Below are 26,051 nucleotides of genomic sequence, written 5' to 3' on the forward strand. Positions count from 1 at the left end.
GACATCTCACGGCCAACTGATGCCATGCAAGCATACCTATGTGCCATTATGGTGAAGCTGTATGAAGGAGCATCAGGAAACATCTAGACAACATTTATATCATAACTGTCATTTATAATGGAGGCTAAGTTCTAGTTTTCATCTAACGTGGAAGTTAGATTTGTGTCACAGTGTGCACTTGTTCTCCAGACGTAGCTCCTGCTTTCTGGATGATGCTGGATTCTCATGAGCTGTTTTTAGCTCTTGCTCAACAAATCTTTATTTCAATCCCTGCTTGAGAGTACAGTTATAAAATCCAGAAGAGTTTTTTTTAGGCTTAGTTTACTTTGAATGGTGACCTTGTAGGCTTCCATTCAGGATGGGTAAAATAAAGCTACAACCATACATGTTCTGCTCGATATGACACTGTAACAAGTTTTTTATTGCCAGGTTTGTTTATTTTTTGATTTGTGTGCTTTTCAAGTCATCATTCATTCATTCATTTTGTCATTTGTATGGTGCATTCCACCATAATTATGGCCCAACGTGCTTGTTGGTTGAATGCCCTTGGAGGGACCGGAGCCCAAATTTGGGAGAATTGGAAGGTGCTATTATGTGTGCGTGCATTTCAGCCATTTAAGTTATGTGAGGGTGGCCAAGACCCTGTTTGTCACCCATGTCTGAATGGCATGCGGATGGGTGCAGCAGAGGTACACTATGAACTAAACACGGTGGATAGTGTTTTGTGTTTAAGGAGATTAAGAATTTTGTTGGAAGCTACATTTCGAATTTGTGATGTTAAAGGTAGCTTCATTCTTGTGGCAGAGGGCCTGTGCAATAATGTTTGTGTTATATGTGAGTGCCTGGTGTGTGGAATGATCCTGTGCCTTCCGCTAAATCACGAAGGTGCGGTGTACCAGGGGAGAAATGGGTTAGCTCTACAAACGACGTTTACATCCTAGGTTCCATCTATGGACAAAGAGCAGTACTTCGTATAACCTAGATTCAAAGGGAGAACAGGACATACATGCGTAGGAAGACTAAATGAGAACAGAATTAGGAGAACGCCTAGATTTAAAAGGGGAACCCGGTCTAAAATGTTTGAACAGACAATGAGAGATTGATTTTAGAAAACACTATGCAATATATGGCTACCTTACACAATTAAGACAAAACTCAGAATAATGCTACACCACACAAATGGGCCAAATGCAGTATATGGCCATCGGACACAGCTATGCCAAATATGGCTACCTTACACAACTAGGCCAAACGCAGAATATGGCTACCCCGCACACCTAGGCTAAATGCAGAGTGTGGCTAACTAACACAATTAGGCTAAATGCAGAATATGGCTATCTTACAAAATTAGGCTAAATGCAGAATTTGGCTACCTTACACAATTAGGCTAAATACAGAATGTAGCTTCCTTGCACGATTAGGCCAAAACACAGACTACGGCTTCACCACACAACTAGGCCAAATGCAGAATATGGCCACCCTCACACAGCTAGGGCCAATACAGAATATGGTGACCTTACACAATTAGGCTAAATTCAGAATATGGCTACCTTAAAAAATGAGGCTAAAGGCAGAATGTGGCTACCTTACACAATTAGGCTAAATGCAGAATGTAGCGACCTTACGCAATTAGGCCAAAACGCAAAATACGGCTTCACCACAAAACTAGGCCAAATGCAGAATATGGCCACCCTCACAGAGCTAGGCCCAATACAGAATGTGGCTACCTTTCACCATAAGGTTAAACACAGAATGTGACTACCTTACACAATTAGGTTGAATGCAGAGTATGGCTATCTTGCACCTTAAGGTTAAATGCAGAATATGGCGACCTTACACAAATAGGCTAAATGCAGAATATGGCTACTTATTACACCATAAGGTTAAATGCAGAGAATGGCTCATTTACACAATTAGGCTAAATTCAGAATATGGCAACAATTACAACACCATCTAGAGTATTATGTCTTGATCTCCACCCCTACTCCTGCCCCTCAGTGCTGGTGCATCTCTCAAGCCAGTCGCCTACCCCCATGCAATGTGAGTTCCTAGAACACGTGCTCGCATTTCCAGCACTGCACAGTAACGTTGAAGATCCCTTTTCTGTGTCTTTAAGCATACACGACGACACACATGATACACATTTTATGTTTATAAATTCCCTCAATCTAGACCATATTACAATTACAATGTCAATAATTGAGAACGAATCTGGGACATTTCCTGACACTTTTCATCAGCTGAGGGCACATGGAGGGTTTGTAATGCCAGCCTGTGTGGTGTCCAATTAAATAGGGGTGGGGGGACAATTAATTCAAGGGAATGCGGGGAAATGGGCTCTTGTTATCTTTTGCTGCCAAGACTCTGAAGCTTATGGGAAGTTCTTATGTACATGTACGTTTAAAAGACAGTCATAGAGTTAAGATCAAACGAAGCATGGCTAAAACAAAAACGTGCACATTAACCCTTACAACTCACTGAAGCTAGCCTGTGCTAATTGCATGCACATAGATTATTAATATGTAGGAACCCAAGCTCACAGCGAGACGAGATAGTCTCAGATACAGCTGGGATGAAACTAAAAAGGAATAACTCGAAAAGGAGGCGCTCGATTCCTCAGACACCTGGAAACCAGGAGCTGCCGATTAGTAAGAGTGCATGATGAAATCAGACAGAAGTAGCAAAAATACACAACGCGTATTCTTTAGACTTGCAGGGGATCGAATTCTGCAGTGGTCTGCAAGAGGATTAGAGTGAGTCGGGTACGACCACAAAGCGGAATTTGGGCATGCTACAGTGGTGGGGGAGAGGCTCTTCCAAGATTTATGAAGAAATCAAACGAGTGGCAAATACATGCGCATAACTCAAACTCTGGGTTAAAGGGTTCAGGTGGCAGACGTTTATTCAAGTACAGGAGAAGCAAATGGGGGTGGTTGACTTTGTGTTCATGCTTTAGTTTTCCGCAAGCACTGTTTGATATTATATGTGACTAGTATTGTGATTAAGAAACACAGTTATCGCACATGTGCTGTACGAGATGTTGCCTTTCTGTGCTTCCTGTCATGTGACCCAGTACACTTCGCTTGAGCCACCCTGCAAATCCCACTGCCACTCAATGCCCCACTATAAGGCTTTCTGAAGAAGCCAACGCACTAAGAGCCAGTTCTGAAAGAAACGAGTGCATGGCCACAGGCCTTGAAAGCTGATTGGGCAAGTGGCTTTCTCTAGCCACACGATCCCCCAAAGACGGAGCCAATAGTACCAACCATTTAAAGTAGAGCAGGTGGTCCCAGAGACCAAGATTGTGCATAGCTTGAGCATTGCAAGGGGACAAGAATGAAGTATTATTTTATAGCGAGACAACACATTTCTATCTTATACAGGCTAAATGCACATCTTCACAAAGGCCCTTGGATTTGACCCCTTTCTTAGGCCTGCGAGTATGACGCAGAACGTTCAGTGGAATGCTCTCAGGGTTCTTGCAGAATTCAAGTGTATTGGATGCAGTTGGCAATACAAGGTACATTTTCGCCACGGGCACTGCCTTTACCTTCCTGACTCTGCAGCGAGTCAGGAAGGAGGCCAATACTCTTGATACACATAAGGCAGGTCCCCTCACCCGGAATCACCTAGCAACATACCGGCACACAGAAACCGAGTTCCCCAGATCTAAAGACATCTAACACTCCAGGTGTCCCACCTTGCCTTCCCCTCTTCCAGCACCTTCCTTTCCCATCCCCTTTTTTCCAGAATGGGGAGACAAAACCGAAGGAGTCGCATTATGCAAGACCAATTTATATTACACTCAGCTTTCACTGAGACCCCATTTATTGTATATACAAAGAAGAGCTCATAGCCTTCTGGACAGGGAGCGCAAGTCAACTTCCTTTAAACAGGGGGTTCGGGGGCGCAAGTACAGGGCGCTCTGTGCTACTAGCTGATGAGTGGGAAGAGCACTGCCATCACACGCTTTGTGTTAAACCTGTGCCAGTTCGGCATATTACATGCATTCATTCTTGTCCTTCAATGATTAATACAACTGAAGAATAACCGGTGATGTAGTTGAATGTTATCGTCCCCGTCTCCCTTTCCTGCCTCACACACATCACGAACCCTGCTGCTGACCGTGAGGGTGCCCTTTCGTGTAGCCTCCCACCCTGTCCAGTGCTCAGAAGCAACCGTATCCATGAAACATTTTGCACAAAACCAAAATTTAAAAAATATATAAATAAATGGTCAAGAGGAAGAAGTCGGGGGTAACAGTGTTTCAAGACCCAGTATTTCTAAGGCATGTGAGAAAACAATAATAAAAACCTGGGTATTTCAACACACTCATTTCCGTATGCCCTGGCTAGATGCCATTGGCTGACAAATGGGACTAGTGTGCAGGGAATGATCCCACGGTACAGACATCTACAGCAAAAGTAGCATGCATAAAACTTGCATAACGCATCAGTAAGGATGCGCTTAGCATATGATCGATCGCTCCTCAGACTCTGTCACTGCACAGGACTCAAGTCATAGGGTCCCCAGCAGAAGTGCAAATCTTTATGCCACTGACAGCAGACTCAAGGAACAATGACCCTGCCCGCTGCATAGCATGCCTTCTTTAAATTCACAAGGCGTTTAAGAAAAGGCACATTCTGTAATAAAAACCCCCTGCCCTACTTCGTACGTCTGGGCACCTGCTACCCTATGCCACTAATTCATGGAGGATGTTTTTATGGCAACCACAGGTCTCAACAAATTTCCCTTTTCGCATTATTGTGCCTTTTTTTAGATTTAATTTCAGCCACAGCATACTCTGTGGCCCTCAATATAAGTTTGCCAGTCCGGAAATAAGGTGCCGGTAACATTTGTTACTGGCACCTTTACAGGACCAGCAAACTTCAAGTCTGCTGGTAGGGGCAGTTAAGCCCCACCGGCAGATTTTTCACTGAAGCACCTGCACCTTTACTAACACTGTCAGTGCTTCAGTGTTGCATTCCCGTGAAGTCCTATGGGACTACTGGCAACCTTATAATGAGGACCGATATCTCGATTCACATTATGTTACGCATGCCCAAATAATCCAACTTCACAACAAATGGCACAGACTGAAAACCTGATGGCTGTGGAAGCAGTTTTGTTTACAAACTAATCAACTCTTCTGAAACTAGGCACCCTCGGGTATCTGAATTCTATGATCATGACTTATCCAGGCCTTTCTTCCTCCATTTCAACCTCCCTCCACTTTGATTCTCCTTAACACAACACCTACTCACCACTGTGATCACCCAGGAATGGGTGCCACATTATGTGAGCAAATTAGCAGAATGCACGGGCCTGGCGGAGCTCAAGTCCTGAAGCCTGCTTCGTCAATACTTCTGATTACTCCATTCCCCTACCCCTGTGGATGCTGATTCACTGGAGGCCGAACCAAGACTGGACCTCACAGAATGGACTGCTCATGCCAAATGCCCCACCCCTTCCCCAGGCGCAAACATTCCTGGCCCAGTTTAACACCGAGCTTGGACCCAGGGATCCAACACGAAATGTTACAACCTGCCCCACCGCAGACACTACTGCAGTGATGGATTTAAAAACTCTAAAGAGACTGCCAAAATCGCGGGGAGGGGCTGGGGGCTGCAAAGGCACTGGGACACAGCTACAAAAAATACATTAAAAAATTACAAATGCTGCTCTACACGCTAGATCACAAATAATCAATATCCTCCACCTTACGCTGGTAACTTTTAAAGCCCAGTGTTTGCTGAGAGTGAAGTCATGAGCTTGAAGGGGAATGCCAACGCACATGGCAGCTAAGCTGGTTAATTATTGAGTTTTCTAACAGAAGGGACAGAAACTCTGTCTGAAGAGACACAACAAGCAGTGTGCATATAGACTCTATATTATAGAGTAAACTGGGAACACGCCTGCTCAGTTACAGAGCCTTGTGTTGCTCAATCAAAATGTGCCCCGTTACTCTGATGTGGAGCAATGAACTAAAGAAGAACCTAGTTTAAGAACAACTCCAATACCTAGCTGGAGTTATATGTTTTATCATATTTAAAATTGATCGCATGGTCTGTGTGTTGGCTAATACTGTTGTGGGCTCAGCTGTTGGGAGTGAATCATGCTTTTACTGAAATCTATTCAGCCCGAGATAGCTCAAACCCTCAGTGGAGTCCATTAAGACATTGTTATCCACCCTTTTGAAACACAATATGGTGCCACTGCGGCCTAGCTGTCTTTACAGTGCAAAGCAAATCAATGGAATGGAAGCCAAGCGACCCTCGCTGGATGTTGAAAAGAGGGGCGAACTGGCTCCGTGCACAAAGAAGCTGGACTTTTTTTCTCACAGCTGCCCACGAAACAGTTAACAGCATTTTCAATGAAACAAAAATCCCATTCTGCCTTTTCCTGACAGTTTCCTTGCAGGTTGTCTCGTGTCCTGGAAACAACCGTGATAGGCTGACGGTGACATCACCCGTACGCTGCACAACAGATGCACAGTGCGCGCTCCTGTGGGGTGGACGAGGTGGGGGTACCGAGGAGGGGCAGGGAGACGTGCCTCTTGCATCAGTGGACGGTTCTGGAAGGTGTCGAATGTGGGCGATGAAATGAGCGCCCCTCCTGAGACTGAATCCCCAGGAGGCGGCACTGCAACAGCAGAGACAGGGAGGTATGCTACTTACTAACCACACATATTAGCCATGCTATCAGCAACAGCACATTTTCGGCACAGATAAACCATAGCAGCTACCCTTCATGACAGAAACTGGCGTAATGTTAAAAGAAGACTCCTGTCAGCGCTTCCTTTTTCCCTATGTGTTTTTATGTAATTTGATGGCAAATCACTGCCTTTATGGGAGTGTTATGTTATCCAATGTTTATATTGAGCTCATTACCATCATAGTGGTCTTACGGCACCTGGCCTTGTCCGAAAGGTGGCATTTTATGACCTTAGTCTGTGGAAAGGAAGGGCAGGTTTGGGGCAGAGGCGACAAGCAATTAGGATGACTGGGAGGGGATATGGATTTCGAAGTAGGTATGCGTGTTTCTCAAATGTGATAAGTTATTGGGACACATGAGTGACTCAAGAGAGTACAGCTTGGATTAAAGCAGGGTTTTATTGTGATAGCAATATCAAGAACTGACAAACCATGCTACTAGATGTAATTAGATGGTGAGTGGTTGCTAATTGGACTTGAGAGGTGGTCAAGCAGGCCCTAGTGTGAGCAAAGTGTACTTTTGGGAGTGGGGCCCTCAGGCATGAAGCAGAAGTTCACCATTCAAGGGACACAGGGTGCCATGGAAAGGAGGTGGGGCTTACTATTATAAATGCACCATACGGAAAATCAGATGACCTGAATTCTATTGTCGCTGCTCCATGAGAACATTCAGAGTGTTATCGGATAATTAGGATCTTCTTTCTGTGAGTCAGATCCCTTATGTGTAAACCTAGTAAACAGGCTAACCACCAGCATTAAATGTCATATAAAACCGGACATTTGCATTGGTCTTTTTAACTTCAAGCTGCAGTCTCCAGCAGGCTCAAACATGTTAATTGCCTCATGCACAGCAGTGGTGTTGTCACCGGTAAACAGCGGTACGCCAGAAGGCCAGCAGCACTCGCGGACGCCTCAGCTGCAGAACCTCCTGCAGTGCCAAGAGAATGGGCACGGTCATCTCAAGGTCACATCGCTTCCCAAAGAGATGGAAAAGAGACCTGTCATAAATCTTGGGTCATAAGTGCCCCACATGAATAGACTCGTTTAGCGACCGCCACAGTATATGGTGCTGGATCAGGGAGAAGGCGTGGCTTGGTACTGCTGACTAGGAGGCGAGTTAGTACGCTTGGTTTGTGCTTTGATGGCAAAACATTGCATCTCCCACCGCCACTGTGCCCTTACGTGTACATTGAGGGGACTTTGAATCCAGTGTGAAAAATACTGAGGCATTTTACATTTATCACAGCACATTACTAGGTAGAATGGTGTCAAGGGATTAAGCTCATATGCCTTGGTATAGTCTGTGAAAACAAAACTTCCCTCCTCACCCAACTCAACAGCTCAAGCATGAACACCACTGCTGCAGCTCACCCTCATCCTGAGTGGTTCACTTCCCCTCTACTGTGCTGAACTTTACTTTCATTGTGCGGTGGAGCGGAAGGATATGCAAAAGTGCAAAGTGTAATGCGTCTTTTTGGTAAACAAGCCGGTTCAGTTCAAAAGGGAAGGCAATACAAATCAAAAAAAACATCTTTTTAAAATCTCATTTCCTTCAAACGTGGGGGCCCACTAGATAGTAGAGCTCCAATCATTCATACGCATTATGGTGGTTGATTTGAATACGGAAAGGTCAACCATTCCTCTATGGTTGGGAGACGGCATGCAATCAAGGAATGTGGTGGGGTCAAGGCGTTGTACAGTGAGCATTGTTATATTTGGCCATATATGGCTTCTTTTCTTTCTGTGAATGGATAGGCGATTTTCAACAGATAAATCTATGATGCCAAGCATGTATCAAAAGAGGGGCCATTGACTTTGGACTTGCCTCAGAACACTAACAGCCACATGTTACTGCTACAATCAATGGCCCTAAAATATGACAAACTTGCTTTCGGCTCAGGAGCTTGCGGACAGCCACGGGTCTTGAAAGTGCTGTAAAGGAAAGGCCCTCCTACTACCCTACTGAATGATATTCCCTTCACTAAGCAACGAAGAAGAATGGCAGGGTTGGCCAACACAAGGATACAGAGCCGTGAAGCTTCAGGTTAAACAGGGAGCGCCACAATAAATGCATTTATCCGCTGAGCAGTGTTACCCAAATTATTCCTGGTCTTGAGGGAGGCCCACACAATTGCCTGGTGATCTCGCTGACTCGACAATTCACCCCAAATATGCATGGTACGGATACAATTGTTGAGATGAAGCTTCACTCTTGCATAAATGTAAAAACACACATCTGGTGATAACCTTCCCTTTCCAAGGTGCCCTGAACATACATTTTCCAAATGTAGGCTGGGTGAAATGTATCCCATCACAGTGGCCCTTCTCTGATGGTCACTCTGGCACCCCTGTTCGTCTTGATTAAAAGAGGTTTTAATTAGCACTTTTGCTATTAAGTGCAATAGGAATTCCGTCGGTCCTCGCACCTTCGTAAAAAGCAATTGACAGCTGTGATGTGTATTTTTGTTATTCATTGTTATAACTCAATTACAGACGATGTATCCTCCATCCAACCATGGACAAAGAATGGCTGACTCAAAAGTGTTGGTATTTTAAGGCGCTAGACTGCCTTTTTCGCACAGACCCCAGACAGCTCTCCCGCCTGCTATGTTAATTGGTACATCAGACTGCTGAGCTAGTATAATTTGCTTGTATAGAATTTATTGCAGTCTTCTTTTTTTCTTTTACGTGATATGGTGCAAATGTGTGATCTTGTGAGGGTTGTAGCTAACGAGACAGGGCCTGAGTGTCAGTGTGCAATACAGACTGATCTAGGTATCGGGAGTACACCAGATGACTCCAGGTCACTGCAACGCTGTGCGATCATTTAACATCCTAGTGCATTCTGGGGGTTGTAGACTTTGCCGAGTTGAATTGGAATTGAGCTCCTAAAACCAATGATCTCAAAAAGGAGACCCCAGGTCTGGAAAAAGGCTGCCCCTGTGACATTGAGTCATCTATTCACCTTGGGTCTATCACTCGTTCCACGAATTACGTGCTGCAGGAGAAACATGTGGAAGCAACACTTCCCCGGCTACTGATCTGCACACTGAAGAACTGATTCACCGCTGCCAACAAGGCTTTAGAATTTGTAAGCACTGCAAACGTGCAATGTATCAAATGAAGGCAAGAGCAAGGACACGCTCCCAGGCTTCATCTTGCTTTCCCAACGCCACTTGTGTTCAAAGTATTACCCATTCATCTGTAGAACACCCAGGGTAGAAACATATATCAATGGTCAAATAGCAAGTACATTGTGTGGCGCATGCGGAGGGGCGCAACAAAGCAATACTGCTGTACTTGTGTAGGGCTTCCTGCCACAAACGGGAGCCTTTGCCATCATGCAAATAACCTTCTAGGATCTCATGTGGATTCTCGTTTTGTCGACATTTGAAGCATGAAAGTTCTGAGTTGAACCTGCCAGCAACAGAACCTGGGAGTACAGGTCCTGCACACACCTCTGCAGCAAGCAGTCACATCACTAAGCGAACCCAACCAAAGGTGAAAAGAGAGCTTTAATTAAAAATTAAAACGTTCCGAAAAGAAAGAACACATGTCCGGTTGCATACACTACCAAAGTCCCCAACAGGAACTGTACAGCACCTTGCATAATGGATACCAGAGGAGCACAAGGATTTAGCCCAAAGATGAGGAGCAAAAGATGGACATGCAGAGAGTACACAAGAGAATGATTAAGACAAATGCATCCATGCTAAGTCCAAAATAAAAAGACAGCCATCTTCAATCCTATCAACCAGAGACTCTCAAAGGAGGGCTGCAGACGAGATGGACGATCCTCTCTAAGGGGCAGGAGGCAAAAGGAAGAGCAAGCAAAAGAGATCTGGGCAGGGTTCAAAGAGCAGAAGGGAACTGCATCCCAGGTCCCCACTGAACGGGAAAGGAGGCGGGTGGGGAGCTGTGATTCTACCACAACAGACAAGGTCCTGCAAACTGAAGGGCATCCCTGCGCTCTCAGTTTTGGCAGGGAAGCAAATGGAAGCAGAGAGCGACAGCGTGAAGTGGCATGATTTCGACCTTGATGTCACTGATCTCACAGATTGTGTAACCCGGCAGCTAGACCACCAGGTCCATTACTGGAGCGTGAGGAACGGTTGCTTACATGCTGGCTTTGTGCAAGCGTTAGTTCTTCGCTCTCCCAAATCCTTGGAAAAAGGACACTTGCAGAGAATGCAAACCAGAGGCGTTGCTAGGGAAGGGCTGAGGGGGCTATAGCCCGGGTCTTTTGGTTGTAGCCCCGGATAGAAGCTCAGGGGCTACAACCAAAATGCTAGCTAGCCCCGAATCCCGCCAGTCCCGACATTAGCTTAGCCCCTGATTTCCAGACCTAGCATCACCCGATGCAAACATTGACGATATCCTCCCCCACCCCCTTCTCTGTAATTAAGTGAGAGGGAAGCGAGGATAAAAGGATGCCATCGACGCTAGCCCTAAAGTCCGTGCTCAGACGGACAGGAATTCTGGACTGCTTGAATTCACTACAGTGAGGACTGTATACCTATCACATTCACAACCACCTTTCATGCCAAAAAATGTATGTTATTGCTTACCAAAACGGTACTCGTGTTTGCTATTCGGGAAGTATAAAGAGCTATGTCGATCCTGGAATTCTAAGGTACTATCTGCCCCCATGTCTCTGCTGCAGGCGTTCAACCCAATCTGTTATCTTCTTACCGAAAGGTACACGCATTCGAGGTCACATATTAAAATAAAATAATAATAATACTAATAATAAATAAAGTAGAGAACAGGCACTTTGACCACACACAATAAATGCGCGCAAAACGATGTGAGCACCCTGCTCCCTTCCCCCACTACAGTGTTTTGGGGCCTCTTTTGAAGGGCCCGGTTTAACGCACCGTGCGCCACCCACCTCAACTGCTTCACTCTGGAATAGCACAAGCACAGTAATAACTAAACAGCCATGTAAACGTGTCCCTTGCTTGAAACCCAAAAACGTGTCCAGTAGCTGAGCTAACTGACAAAGGCTAACATCCAGAAACGAATTTCCAACATACGTGACTTGCCCAGAATGAACTGCACAGCGCGCTGTGCCCATGGGCCCTGCTGCGTTCAAGATGACGTCACACATTTAGTGTATCTCTCCGATCTGAGTTTTAATGCCAGCCTCCCCACTTCACAAACTAATTTAGAGCATTAGCACGTCTCCTTTGGTCTGGTTGTCCTTATCTTCCGCGCCTGTACGGTGTTTGGAAACAAGACAAACACAATTTTTAAGCACTACACACAGAGGCTGGATACACCCCCATGGCTGGGTAACTGACGCGGTGATGATTTTCAGAAACCTGTGTCTATAATTACGAGACACGCCTCGCCTAGGATCCGGCAAATGCCAGGCCCACAGTGTTGGCGCGGGGGCAGAGATGAAAACAAACCTACGCAGGTGTCTCGCTGGGGGTGCCGCCAAAGGCAACCATGCGGGACGGGAGAAGCAGCGAACACCGCCCTTATCTAACAACTTGTCGAATAGTTGCAGCTCGCGAGGATCTAGCTGCGCTCATGGGACTACTTTATTACGTGTCATCAAAGACAAGTGCATTCTCCTCAAAAGAGAAGCCAAAAATAAATTATACAAGTGCGTATTATATACATTTCGACGTATCGCTTTTAAACCCCCCGCAATTCACAGAATCGAAGGACTGCACGTGCCCCAGCACTGCGCCGTTCACTGCAGCGCTCGAAGGCGGGCAGCCCTCTGCCGAGAGCCCGGGTGATTTCGGTCGCACAATGCTGGCACACGGGCATGCTTTATGAATATGTATGAGGCGCTTTTTATGTGCGCGCCCAGAGGCGAGCGCAAGGGCAGACAGAGGCCGGCGCAGAGCAGCGGTTTTAGCGGCTGCGTTTGCAACGTCGCCAGTTCTATGCGTGAAGGAAGGTTCAGGGGTGCAGCAGCGGCCAGCGGCGTCTACTGCCGGCACTCGCAGGGCCTTATTCATGGAATTTTTTGCACGGTGCAAAGTGACTTTTCGCCATTGAAAAGACACTTTGCACTGTGCAGAAAATTCCATGTATGTCAGCCACTGTTATTCACTCCCGAACTATCACCCATGTTGTATGTCACTAGAACCACTCACAAAGGCACTGTAGGACCACATCACATGGCTACACGTTACATCCCTAGCCTTCTCCCCGCCCTCTCCGAATTCTCTAATGCAATCTCTTTATCCTGATGACATTTACAAACCAATAGAACGTAGATTTTGCGGTTTATTACACTGGAACCCCACAGTGGCGGGACATATTTTGAGGTTATCTCTCATGTGTCCTCTACATATACATGCATTCAACATCTGCAACCCCAGTCTCCACTCCTGTACTATGTATTCCTTTCTTGAGGTGACAAGTTCATAATTAAATACCATTCTATGTGCCATGAAGGAAGAGGGGCGCCCAACTGAGCATGTTCATGTTCATAGTATCTATTGATTTTCTCAAATCTGAAAAAGAAGCAGGTACTAAACTTAGCGGGTAGGGCAGTGGGGGGTTCCAAGTCTTGCCGACAACGCCTGCTCTATTCTTTTCACGCTGCCCAATCCTGTCATGTTTGGACCATACATTGTTCCCATATTGCAGCCACCACCAGAAATGCGATCTTAGTGGGCGTTGTGCCTTTCCTCAATAACACGTTTTTCTTGCCTCACTTATTTCCTTAGGATTTCTTATTTGATAATGAATTCCTCAAAAAAGGTACTCATCTGTTCCTCGACTGCAGCTTCGTACAGGGTGCTTCAGATATCACACAAACATACACTGCCATTTCCTAGGGGTCGAAATAAAGATTTGTTGAGCAAGATCTAAAAGTAGCCGCGTGGTGCAAGACTTTACTCACTGCACAGCTGCATCGTGGGTGGAAGGAGGAGCTTGTGTGGCATGTCAAAAAAATAATCATACATCCGCAAGGTGCGCAAGCAATGTTGCCACTGTTTCCTCGTCGTTCAAAATAGGCCATTGCAACATTGCTCGTTTGTAAAGCTTCACAGCATCCAGTGTAGTATTGTACAACAAATCTTATGTAACATCAAACATCAGGCGGCAGATAAATAAAGTGAAGAAATGGGCAACAGATCAGTTATGTGCCTATATGCAACAGCAATTTCTTAAAGCACCATACTACACCTTCAAAGCAGGTAAACGATTCACCCTATGTGCAACACCGTTTTTACACACTTTTCTCTACAATTAAAAGCAAAAATAGTGGAATTTACAAATATGACAGTCGTGCCACCTTTCCACCTTGTGGACTTCTTCGGTCCAATAGCAGTGGTCTACTTGGCATTCCCAAATCAAAGAATGCCAGAGCCAGCAGCAATCCCTTCTACCGTTATGCTACTAAACTCTGGAAATAATGTCAAAAGTCAGCCCCAGCAAGTAAACACCCTCTCGGCATCGGATAAGCCTAGCACCAGAACCTTTCCGAGTCAATTCTCAGTACAAGAGTCCCAATCGTGAAACGTGCTACCACTAAAACTGAGATCGATGGAGGACCACTAATCATTTCAGGAGATGTCTGTTTCCACAAAGGATCTCCTCTTATCAGAGTGGTGAGTTCTACTTCTTCAGTGCCAAGGTACCCACTTGGTGGGGATAGCATGTGCTCCTTAACAATTACAAATTGAACATGATAATTCATTGTTTTGGCCTATCGCTTCTAAACAGGGTTAGAGTGCAACTGCGTCAACGGAACCAAATTAGCACCAAGGATATTCCTACCACCCGTTCTAAAATTAGGGAGATGCGCTGCAAACAACTGATATTGGTCGTATGTAAGCCAACGGTACTTGATTATCTCCCTTGAATGGACAAACGAATGGATGAAACAACACACCAACAAAGCTGTATCCTGCAGATGTCTGCAGCAAGTCCATTCACTCAGGCGACTTCTTTATCTGAATACATTTTTAGTTCACCTGTAGGAAACCACATTAAGGCAACAAGCAAATTGCAGCCGGTGTGTTTAGGCATTATGTTAGCATATGATTGTTAAAGAGCACCGTTTACCTTCTTGCGGTTGCAGAGCTTGCCCAACAGAAAACCATATGCTGTATTCCAAAGGACACCATTGCCTATAGCCTCGATCCCCATCCATCCACAGAGATTCCAGTCGGTTAGGTTGCAAAGGGGCAAATCTGAGCCAAGGGGGTGCAGAACTTTCAGTTGATTGGTGAGCCATGTCCCTGTCACGAAATGCAGACAAAGCCAATGGTAGAGCGTCACTTCTGGTAATGAACCTGAGGCACTGCCATCTTGCACTCCAATAATTCAAGCAGCTCTGCCACAATCCCAAGGAACCTAAAAACAAAAAGCGAGCATGTGTTAGCCTTATAACAGACTTAAATAGAGGGCTTTGCATATGTACATGTTCCGTATGGTTAGCTGTGCAGCCCGGTATGTGGTTTAGCCTAGGCTTCATGCATGCATTTGAAAGCTCCCCCATATATTGTGGTCACTACCACTAGTGTGTTTGGTTCTGTTAAGAATGGTGCGAGGTAAAGAAAAGTCTTTTCACAAGCACAAGAAAGAAAATGCATTTGCTAAGTTAACATACAGGAGAGAAAGGCGGCCTTATATTATACAATACATCTGAACGTAGGTTTTGGGGCAAAAAGCTCTAATGCGTAAATCAAATGTACTCATGCTGTGTCAGCAAATATCAGTGTAGCCCAATCAACTGCTTTTTGGGGAATCACTGAAACAAAGCGGAGCCATTACTTTTCTCAACATGTGTACATAGCTGACATGCACAATGCATATGTGACACAAAGCAGCAGGATATAGGAAATCAGCATGTACATGCCTTGGTGAAGCTGGGATGGCTCCTATGGCTGCTGGGATCTCCCACTATTCACCATGGAAAAGAGTGGCAATGCATTGTCTATTGGTGCATACTAATGAAGTGGTTGTGCTATTTTGAGCACAACCGTATCTTCATTACTCCTGGGTTTGTCACGCAATGCTGGACGAATTGTTATGCAATGCCTTTTTGTGCTATGCGGAGCTTTAGAAACACTGCAATCAGTAGCAAACCACCAACTATTACATTTGTGTAGCGGCTGGGTCTTGCAGGATCTGCTCACTCTACAGTGAAATATGTGTGGGATGCTACACTGTGTGCTGCGGCACACATTCTTCGCGGGAAATACCTGTATAGCTCACAGACATGCACAGCAACGTTACCACACTGTACAAGCATCATCCCTTTTCCTTTCCTGCTTCATCAGATTAAACTTGTAGGTGTTGCTGTGGTTTGAAACTAAACCCTGACTGACTTCTCTCAATCGTAAAATAATTCAGTGGGTGCATGCAGAGGCTAAAAGTTGTATTTAACTTCTCTTGTGCAGAAAAAAAGTTCAACTGTGTTTTATTAGCAAATTAAACGAGTAGAGAACGAACAATGGTTTGTGGTGCACATTTTTGGCACCATTTTCTAAATATTTAATATATTTGCAAACAAAATATTAATCACAAGACTGAGGAGCTAAAGAAGGCGTCTTGAAGATGTGTCGACGTCACAAAGGGGCTTTGCAGATCTGCGAGGAGTCTAAATTCACGCGTCACAAGAACAAAAGGAAAAGTGTGGGTAAAGGAAATAACCAAATCCAAGAATCACGCTTTACTGCTGAATAGGCAGCATGAAAGTCTTTACAGCGTACACTGACTGGCCCTGTTGAGTGTGCTTCACATTTATAACCAAGTATATCCAAAATATTGTGTTTGCCTTCAAAAAGAAAGATTCAACCTAAAAAGTACAGTGGCAAAAAATTCTTTAAAAAAATTCCCATTGGAACACCGTAATTTTGATGCCAGTTGTGAACAAATTATTACTGAAAGGTCTTGGGAAGGCAGGTTAGGTTGCACTTGTGTCCAGAAATATGCAAAAAGTTAAGACATCGAGAACTTTCTATGGGCATCAGTTTGATGCAATTGTGAGAACATTGAAAAGGGAACATACACTTACGCACATGTGTCCCTGAGTACATTGCGCTCATTAGTTTACACAATGCCCAGCTCCAACAACTCCATGCAATCGCTGTGTCACAGAAGAGATAAGCAACCAGTGGTGGGAGGACGAGGCCGGGCTCTAGGATCCCAGAACATCCACTAAGGAAGCCAAAATCATTGATGGGAGGATGGAGGGGAAATATCAGGAAACACAAAGAGTTAGGGACTTGGGGCTTGCTAGAGCTTACAAGGAGAGGCACGAAGGGAATACAATCACAAATGGCAAAGTTACACATCTAAACATAAAAATACAATTTTTCAATAGCCTTAAATTTTCCACAAAACAAGGATCTATCTGATATGGAAATGCTCTAGGGCAGGGCTACGGCCAAAGCCTGCCTTTACCTCCTACCTCCTCAGCTTCATCCTTAACCTAGTCACCAGAAGAAGAATGTCAGTATATTATAAATGTAATATAATGTGTTCGTAGATTCCTGTGCTCAAAAGGTAAACGAAAGACCTCCAGAATGAAATGATATTGGTGCCTTCAAACTGCAGACAGATCCCTGTTGAGGGCTGTGGGGGTATCCAAAACCTCACTAGTTAAACCCCAGAGCCGATCTACTTACTACCTCTCTCAGTGTACAATGGCCGAAGCCATCAAAAGTTGGGTGCAACTGGAGCCAAGGCCAACCTTCAAAAAGGACACAAACCTTACAGTGTCCTATCTGCTAAGGCTTCAGACCGATTCCAGCGTATCAATGCATCCTACCAATGTAGTAGTGGCCAGAACTTTTGACTCTTATTGGAAATGGCACATTGCACTTAGCCAAGTTGGAGCGCGAATCCTTGCATCTTGGGGCGCACATATCCTTTTTTTAGCGTCGCTGGTGGAAGCATGGAGTTGATCCATTTTTTAGACGCAGGACAAAGGGGCGAAAGGCTTGGATCCCTTGTGACTGCTGCATTCCACTGGTATCATCAGATCACCCATCCACAGACTTTCTTTGTGCTCCTCTTGCTATGACGCAGGAATATCAGATTATAGTCAAAGTTGTTTTTTTCCCTTAGCAGGCATACACAGCAGAAAAATGAGCCACTCCCCCATTCCTTGCACTTAGTATAGACTCTCAAACATGCAACTCAACCATGGGAAGTTTCAAACCCCTGCTTAAGCGCAGGGGTGTATTGTGTTGCTTACTACACCTTTGTTCAACAGCGCAGACACGTAACTTTGAACTTGTAAATTTTGTAAATAAAGAGGGCTTTGTAAGGTCGGAATGCGGACGTACATTCCATCTTAACGAATCGACACTTTTTGTGTCCCAAAAAGTTGAGGTAGCTCAACTTTTTTGAACTTTGTTTTACTTTCTCTCACCAAAAATAGCTTTCGCTCTAGATAGTGCACGTCCAGAATCAAATGCTTTCCGCCCTCTTTTTGACACAATCGTCTCCCTCGACGATGTCTCCTAGTAGTCGCAAATTTCTGTACGGACAACACGCTGGCGTGGCCTCTGCTTTGCGTTTCAAATTAAATTGAATAAGTGGTGTTGAAAGGTTTAGTAGCAGTAAAGCGGTGTGCGATGGGGATATTTAACGCCCGCCCAAGTACTAGAACGTGGACGGTACCAGCCTCCGTAAGAGAAATCAATCCATTAGTCCAAGTTGCATTGTTTGCCCATCAATCCTAAGGGCGGGAATAGAACTGCGCACACATAACACCTCCAGAGAATAAGGTGCGCTTTTATCTACGCAGGAGGTTCAGAGTAGATACCATGAAAGTGTCCCGCCGCAGCCCTCAGCACCTGGGCAGCTCCACGGGCGCAGGAGTTCAGCAGCAGACAAAGCGGACGGTATGTACTCACCTAGAGTGGCCTCCGGAGAGACCCCCGTGGGTCAAGCGGTGCGGGTGCCCGGGGAAAGCCGGGAGGTGGCCGGAGAACGGCCACGGGGATGCGCCCCGGGAGGATGCCGACTTCGGCGGAGTTTCTCCTCCTTTTGTCCAAGTTCCCCGACAGCAAACAAAGAAGCCCGGCAGCAGGTCCCCCCCTCCCTAACCCTCACCTCCCCCACCCCTCCAGCCCATGCCACTCCCCTCCCGCTCTGCACAACTCCCAACAGCCACTCCTTCCTCCCCAGAGCCTGACACGGACTTTTCAAAGCCGCAGCAAAACTTTTCAGCGAAGTCGAGCCGGGGAGGCGAGAAAGAGAGATATGAGGGAGAGATGGCTTGAGGAGGAAGTGTGAAACTTCAGGGCGAGAGGAGGCCAGTATGCACGATGGCCCGAAACAAAGTTGCACTGTGGCTCCTCGCACGTGCTGCTCCAACTTGAACTTTCCACAGACGTGCACTGAATAGGAAATAGGATGATGTTTTGGAGGGTCGCCCTGTGAAAGGGTCCATTTTTTTTGTAAGAACTGAGGGACAGGCCCACCAAATAAGGATCATTTGAGAACACAAGAGCCCCGCGTCTGGTTGTCCTATGCAGGGGTGCGGTTACTTCATAGCACTTTGTGGGGGGAGAGGGAGGAGGGTTATTCTGGAAACGAGGCGTCGTAAACAAAAGTGATGCTCGCTGGGGCTGTAAGTGGTGGGGATTTTGTTGTTGAGGAGCCTACAAACCCCTCTGCTGAGAACAAAGCCCCCAGCTCACAGAAGATAACGTGTGGCACTGGCGCGCCCCTGCGACAGCTACCTGTGTCCGAGACGGGGGTGCGCCGCGTGAACAAAGGAGGGACGCCGGCCCATGGAGTCCGGGGCCCTGGGATGAGGATGCCGTTTCCCGGTGGCCCTCATCAAAGTTTCCACCCTCCCCCCGAAGCGTGCCCTTTGTCCTCTTGAGGATGAAGGTATGCTTGACAGTCCTGTACTAACGCCCCATTCTCTCTGGTGCTGCAGGGTCTCTTGATCCTTGTCGCACGTGCAACCGAAAACAGGCAGCTGCGCCAAGCTCTGTTTGGATCATAATCCGACCGCGCCCTCATTTCCCAGCACCGCAATCTGCACCCACAAATGGAAACTGCCCAGAACACACTACTCATATCCGAAAATTGTACAGAGCACCGACATCGAACACTGCTAAATCTTAAACCATCACAAGCACATACGTCATCAACGTTTCCGTCCCAAAGCAGCACAGGCACAGTAGTGGTGGCAGTCTGCAGTCCATTAATACTCGTTTCTCCAATGCAGCCAATCGTGCAACTGGGCCACCACAAGTGGAAGGAGTGGAAGGATTCCTTACAGTGATGTACCCATGCTTTCTTGCCAATGTGGAACTGCACACGACACACGTTGGCCCAGAGAGAGACCACAGAACGAAAGGAAATGTATTTATTTTATTGGGATGTTTTCTTTCACATGCTTCTATAGATCAGGTCAAATTTTGCACTATATCACAAGCCTAATCTCCTCCCTTCAAAACGAGCCCCCACATTTTAAAATACGCTCCAAAATTTGCGTACACCCCCGTGCCAATATCCACTGCCTCCACCCTTTCTGCTAATGACTTTGCTCACTACTATTCCTCTAAAAGCCATGACACTCGCATAGCTCTTCTCTCTCACCACCCCTCTTTCTGTTCACCACTGCATCCCCACTCAAACTTTTAACTACTTCTCCCCTACCTCTCATACTGAATTAGCACATATCCATCCCAGCGTAAACCCACCTTGCGCTCCTATCAACCTGTTTGCTCCTCAAAGGATTAAAGCTACCCCCAGTCACCTGCCCATGTCTCTCTGACCTCTTTGTCCTATCTCTCTCTCTGCAGAACTCTTCCCTGTCTCCTTCAAATCTGCAACTGTCCTACCCATTTTGAAGAAACCCACTGCTGACGCAACCGTGCTGGTGAACTGTCACCCAGTTTCCTCCTTTCCCATTATTCAAAAGCCCTTGAGTGAGTGGTCCGACCGGATAACTAAGTACCTTTAAGATAATCGCTTTGGAGTTCTACTTCAATCTGGCTTCAATAGCGAATGCTCCACCGAGACTGCACTCATGTGTGTCTCCAACTTTCTCTCTGACGCTCATCACTCCAATCTCTTCTATACTCATCCTTTTCGGCCTTTCTGACACATTCAATAGTGTAAACCACTCCTCTCTCCTCCAGGACGTTAGATTTCACAAACCCGCTCTCACCTGAATTGCCCTCTACCTGGAAGTTTGCTCCTTTAAAATCTCCTAAAACTCGCAAACCTCTGACCCCGTTAACATCCCCAAAGGAGCCATCTTTTTTTCCTTTCCCATGGCTCTCTGCTGCCTCATGCTGAACTCCAGAAAATGTTCATATCAGTTTCAACAGCGCAATTACAGATTCACGCGATTAGTGCAGAGCACAAACGAGCATCGCTCATAGGCCAACAACCAGTAAATTGCTGTTCAGCCCAGTGGAAGACAGGAATCACGTATGGAGTCAGGCCTGGAGAGGGATCAGGGGAGAAGGAAAGGAGAGAGATGGGGCATGGGAATTGCCCCAAATTAGCTGGGCAAGGGGGCAGTGAAATAGTGCACTTGAGGTGGAGCCCTTTATCTGGTGCCCCTCTGAAATGTCACCCTTTTGAAAGTGACGCATAGAACTAGATCCAGATCATGTTGTCCCAGTTGGGGCACACTACATCATTGCCCCTGAAAATTACCATGTCAATTTCACATAGCCTCCGGTACAAAGCCATGCTAGTTTTACATGGTCTAATACAAACTGCCAGGGCAGGTTCAACTGTCCTATGCCAATTTCACATCACTCTTTTTAAGAACGCTGGGATATAGGGTCCAGAAAATTGCTATGCTAGTTCACACTGCCATTGCGGTTTTACAATGACCCTGTTAGGCACATTGTCATGCCAAAACCTTTGTACCAGAAAATTCCAATGTCAGTTTGAGATAGGTCTATAATAAACTACCAGTTGTCATAAAGAGATAGGAACAGAACAATGATAATAAGGTATAATTGATTTTATTTGGAATGAAAAATAAGGGGTTAAGTGGCTAAGGTAAAGGGTTGTAAAACAAACAAAACAATCCTTCTTGGCAGAGGATCTATATCATAACAAGTGGCCTCCCATAGCCACCACTTGGCCTAACCAGGAAAACTCTATGCCCAAGGGTTGTATGGCCAATTGCCGATGTCATAGGTGTAGTTCTTCCCCCTTCATAGTTCCTGCTAGTGGATAGAATGATATTCTTGGCCTTGGGTCCCCAAATCTCATATTTCTTACCTAAGAGATCTAGGGTCAGGGCAGCCTGAGAACCCCCTACAGGACCTGGGGAAATATCTACTCAACAAAATTAGGGGCATTTCCCAAGAAAATGTGTCAGGATGGTAGGTTAAATCAAATCATGTGAAGATCTTCTACTAAAGGAAGCTAATGTCCTGAATCCAATGTTCAGTCCCTATTCTGATCTGCACAGTTCCAGGGCATCCATACCAAGGATGGATCCATCAAAACAGTTACATTGTTAAGGGGTTTTAAGCGCTGCAGCACACTTTTCTGACTTGGCAGATGATTCTCTACGACGAGCAGTCGTTTTGGGACTCTGTAGCTATGTATCTCTCCAATAGAGTCGCCACCTGTTCCTTTTCCCCTCTTGCCATGAGCTCTCCATCATGTTTTACAGGGTGAAGCTCTTTCACTTTCCCCCCGTAGGGTTTTTAACTAGAATGTTCTTCCCCCTTACCTGGGTCTTTGTCAGGCAGAAACAGCCTGGATTTCTAATAGGGGAATAATATAGAGGATTCACGAATATGTCCTTTGTGCCTATCATGGGAAACATTTCCTCCATGAATTTGTATGCCCTTTTCGCCAAAACACTGCCAGATTCACACTGCCCCCATTAAGCACGCTGCCATGGTGCATCCTTGTCGCAGAAAATGGACATATTAGCTTCACAATGACTCAGGGATATTGCTCAATGCCATGACCTGACATTTCCCCGACCACATGACACGTTCAATGCACCCACTAATTACATTTCACGTTGTGGCAGTAACAGCACACACGCATACCCCATACAAATTGGCACTGGATTCCTGATCCATCTTCTACCACTGGAAGATTCTGCTTCCCCTGCTGCCATATGCACCCCGGGGGAAAGAAGGTGTCCCTTAGCTTGATCCCTGAATGTTGGGCCGGCCATGGAAAAGGCCCTGAACCAGCTTCACGTCCTTAATAAGTGCAAGTGCCGTCCTGTAAATGTAAATGAAAAGGCAGTGGGGCTGCTTGACCCTTCAAGCCGCTTTGGCCTGCCAGACATGCACATGTAGGGCAGTGCTGTGTCTACGTCTACACACATTCTGACTATGTAAATTTGTAGCTGGACTAGAATTGTACCTGCAACAGCTGGCAATTGGTGGTATACCTAAACATAGACGGAGCACTGCCTGGCCTAGGCTGTCACATAGAGCTGGCGTCTCACCCACAGGGCTGCTGCTTCTGGTCTTAGGTTCAGCACCTCAATTTGGCAATGGACTGCAGGGAACAACCCAAATGTTGAGAACGAGCCACTGATTATTCAGTGCTCCAGGCCAAGTCTGCTGCTAAAATATGTTTAGGGTGTTGCTCAGGTACACAAGGGTAACAATTATGATGTGGTGCATAATATGCCAGCCTGTTATGGATGCTGTTCAAAGATGCCAGGGCTTCCCACAATTGCAGTGGCTTTGTCCTAATATTCGGTGGCTGCTAGGTGTACCAGTGGTGGTGCTCAACTTAAAATGGGCTGGTGAACATGCCAGTGATGTTGCTCAAATATGCCAGACAAAAATGTGATATATGGAAGTTTTTTAATGAATCTTAACCACTGGCAGTACTCTGTGCAACCTTCAACAGCAACGTTTTGTATTCCATTTGCGCCATTGCAGAAGGGTATAATTCATATGCAAATCAGTCTGCTAATGTCCTCAATGGGAGCTGGCAAGCACAGACTCTTACAATCTGTTTCAACACCACACTTTTTGATAAGCCAAGAATGGTACTCACGAATCTTCGGGCTTTATCAGGATGTTTGAAGAGTAGAGAGACGTCCCCCCGGGAGTCCAGAGACCGTGAGTAGTACTCTGTGCACCCAGGGGGCCACCCCCTGGGAAACCCTCGAGGGGAAGAAAACCCAGATCCAGACAGGTCCCGATTGATTGGAACGGAAGTTCGTATGATTAATGAAGACGTAGAAAAATAACTTGCTGTACACTTGACGTCAGGAAGCGGAGCATGAATAATCCAAGGTAAGGTGCCGGGGAAACCCTGTTAATACCAGGAGAAGGAGAGCAGACTCTCGAGAGACGAGACTCAGAGGAAGACGAGGAGAAGCACAAAGTGACAGCAGGAGGAGAGGAGCCGCGGTTGCGAGAGGCCGACGGCGGAAGGAGGAAAGAGGCTGAGAGAAGTAAGTGAAACAGAAACGGTGAGTACCGAAGCGGCAGAAGCCGAAGCGGAGTAAAGGATGCCGAGCAGGGCTAGGATTAGCTAGCACGGCAAGCCGTGTGGAAAAAAGAAACAGCGAACTGTCAAGGTTGGCAGCCGCTGAGCGGAGAAAAAGGTGCTGCGAGCAGCTAGTACGGCAAAAGCCGAGCAGTGAAAGGCAGGGAAACACAGATGGAAAGCAATGCATACACGGGAGCGAGTAGCAACGCAGAGTGTTTTAGTGATTCTGGGTTTAAGTAGGAATGATCAGGTGGAACTGAGTACGAAACTAGACCTGCACTGTTAGGTAGTAGAAACGTGATCCAACAGACGCCATCTTGAATTCCACTGTGTGCGCCGATGATGGTGAATCTTCCAATGTTTCCAAAGAGTTCTAGGGGTTTTCCTAACAGTATGCCCTTCCCGTGGGGTGGAAGGTCCGGGTTTCCACGGTTGAGACCTGTGGAATCGGCGCACCAGTGTAGGTGCATGAACTGCAGAAGCTGGTTCCCAAGTCCTGTCAGATGGTCCATAACCTTTCCAATCTATAAGATATTGAAGACTTCCCCGATGGTATCTGGAGTCCGCTATGGCCGATACTTCATATTCTTGTCCTTCAGAGGAGTCAATAGGCAATGGTTTGTTTCTTTCTTGTCTTTGGAACCTGTCTGAAACATTCGCCTTTAGTTGAGAGACGTGGAAAACATTATGTATCCTAGACCAAGAAGGAGGTAACTGAAGGCGATAGGCCACCTTCCCTACTGCTCCGGAAACTGTAAATGGACCAAAATATTTGGGGGACAGTTTATTAGGTATCAGTCTTTTTGGGAGGTATCGAGAGGACAACCATACCAAATCCCCTTGATGGTAAGTAGGTTCTTGGGATCTTCGCTTGTCCGCCTGTTTTTTAGTCTTTTCTTGAGTTTCCTTGAGAGCTGTTCGAGCCAGGGCATGTCCAGACTGAATGTTGGCCACCAATTCTTCTACTGCAGGAGAGTTGGTAATTCTGGGAGGAGTGGTAGGGATTATTACAGGATGATATCCGTAGGTACAGTAGAAAGGAGACATTTTGGTAGCAGAATGTTGAGAATTATTGTATGCTATTTCCGCATAGGGTAGGAAGTCGTCCCAGTTGTCTTGGGTAGCCGAAATGAAGCATCTAAGGTATTGTTCCAAAGATTGGTTCAGCCTCTCTGTCTGACCGTTAGATTGTGGATGATATCCCGAGGTCAGATCTCGTTGTATTCCTAAGGATTGGCATAGATTCTTCCAAAATGTCGATATATATTGTGGTCCTCTATCGGAGATGATGTTTTTGGGGAGTCCATGCAATCGGAATATTGTCCTTAAGAAACAGGATGTCATCTGAGCTGCTGTTGGGAGTTTTTTCATGGGTATAAAGTGTGCCATCTTGGTCATTGAATCCACCGTCACCATTATAGTGGTGTTATTATTTGAAGGTGGTAGATCTACAATGAAATCTGTAGAAATCTTTTCCCAAGGTTGGTCGGGAAGAGCGGGTTGGACCAGTTTTCCTACTGGGAGCCTTCTTGGTGTCTTTTCTTGCAGACATATGACGCACGACGAAACGTAGTCTTTAACGTCTGCAGATAAGGTGGGCCACCAAAAATGACGGCTGATTAGTTCTTGAGTGTTGGCTATTCCTCTGTGACCTGCTACTTTGTGATCGTGGCACATGTGTAATACTTGCTGTCTTAGGTTTCCTGTAGGTACAAACAGACTAGTGCCATAGTAATATAGACCATCTTCTTTCTGGAGCTGGTGGATCTGGATATCACTATCTTTTATGTCTTTTATTTGACTGCGGACATCTTGGAGAAATGAAGAGACTACAAAAACAAAAGTTGTGTGCGGAAATATCTTCTCCTTAATTGTACAGTCTTCTGTTTGTAGACTGCGAGACAAGGCATCAGCCATTTGGTTACAGGTGCCAGGAAT

The 26,051-nt window shown here is 46.0% G+C and overlaps 1 long non-coding RNA gene across 1 annotated transcript in view; it reads left to right on the forward strand.

The window, feature by feature from the left end:
• The first annotated feature begins 6,439 nt into the window (after positions 1 to 6,439).
• LOC138481431 (uncharacterized) overlaps positions 6,440 to 26,051 on the forward strand; it is a 308,633-nt gene continuing 289,021 nt past the window's right edge. The window contains exon 1 of the long non-coding RNA XR_011274242.1: positions 6,440 to 6,664. This is a non-coding gene — a long non-coding RNA (uncharacterized lncRNA). The remainder of the gene's footprint in view (positions 6,665 to 26,051) is intronic.

The sequence above is a fragment of the Ambystoma mexicanum genome, chromosome 5p (assembly GCF_040938575.1).
Source record: "Ambystoma mexicanum isolate Mex_15411 chromosome 5p, UKY_AmexF1_1, whole genome shotgun sequence".
Taxonomy (NCBI): Eukaryota; Metazoa; Chordata; class Amphibia; order Caudata; family Ambystomatidae; genus Ambystoma; species Ambystoma mexicanum.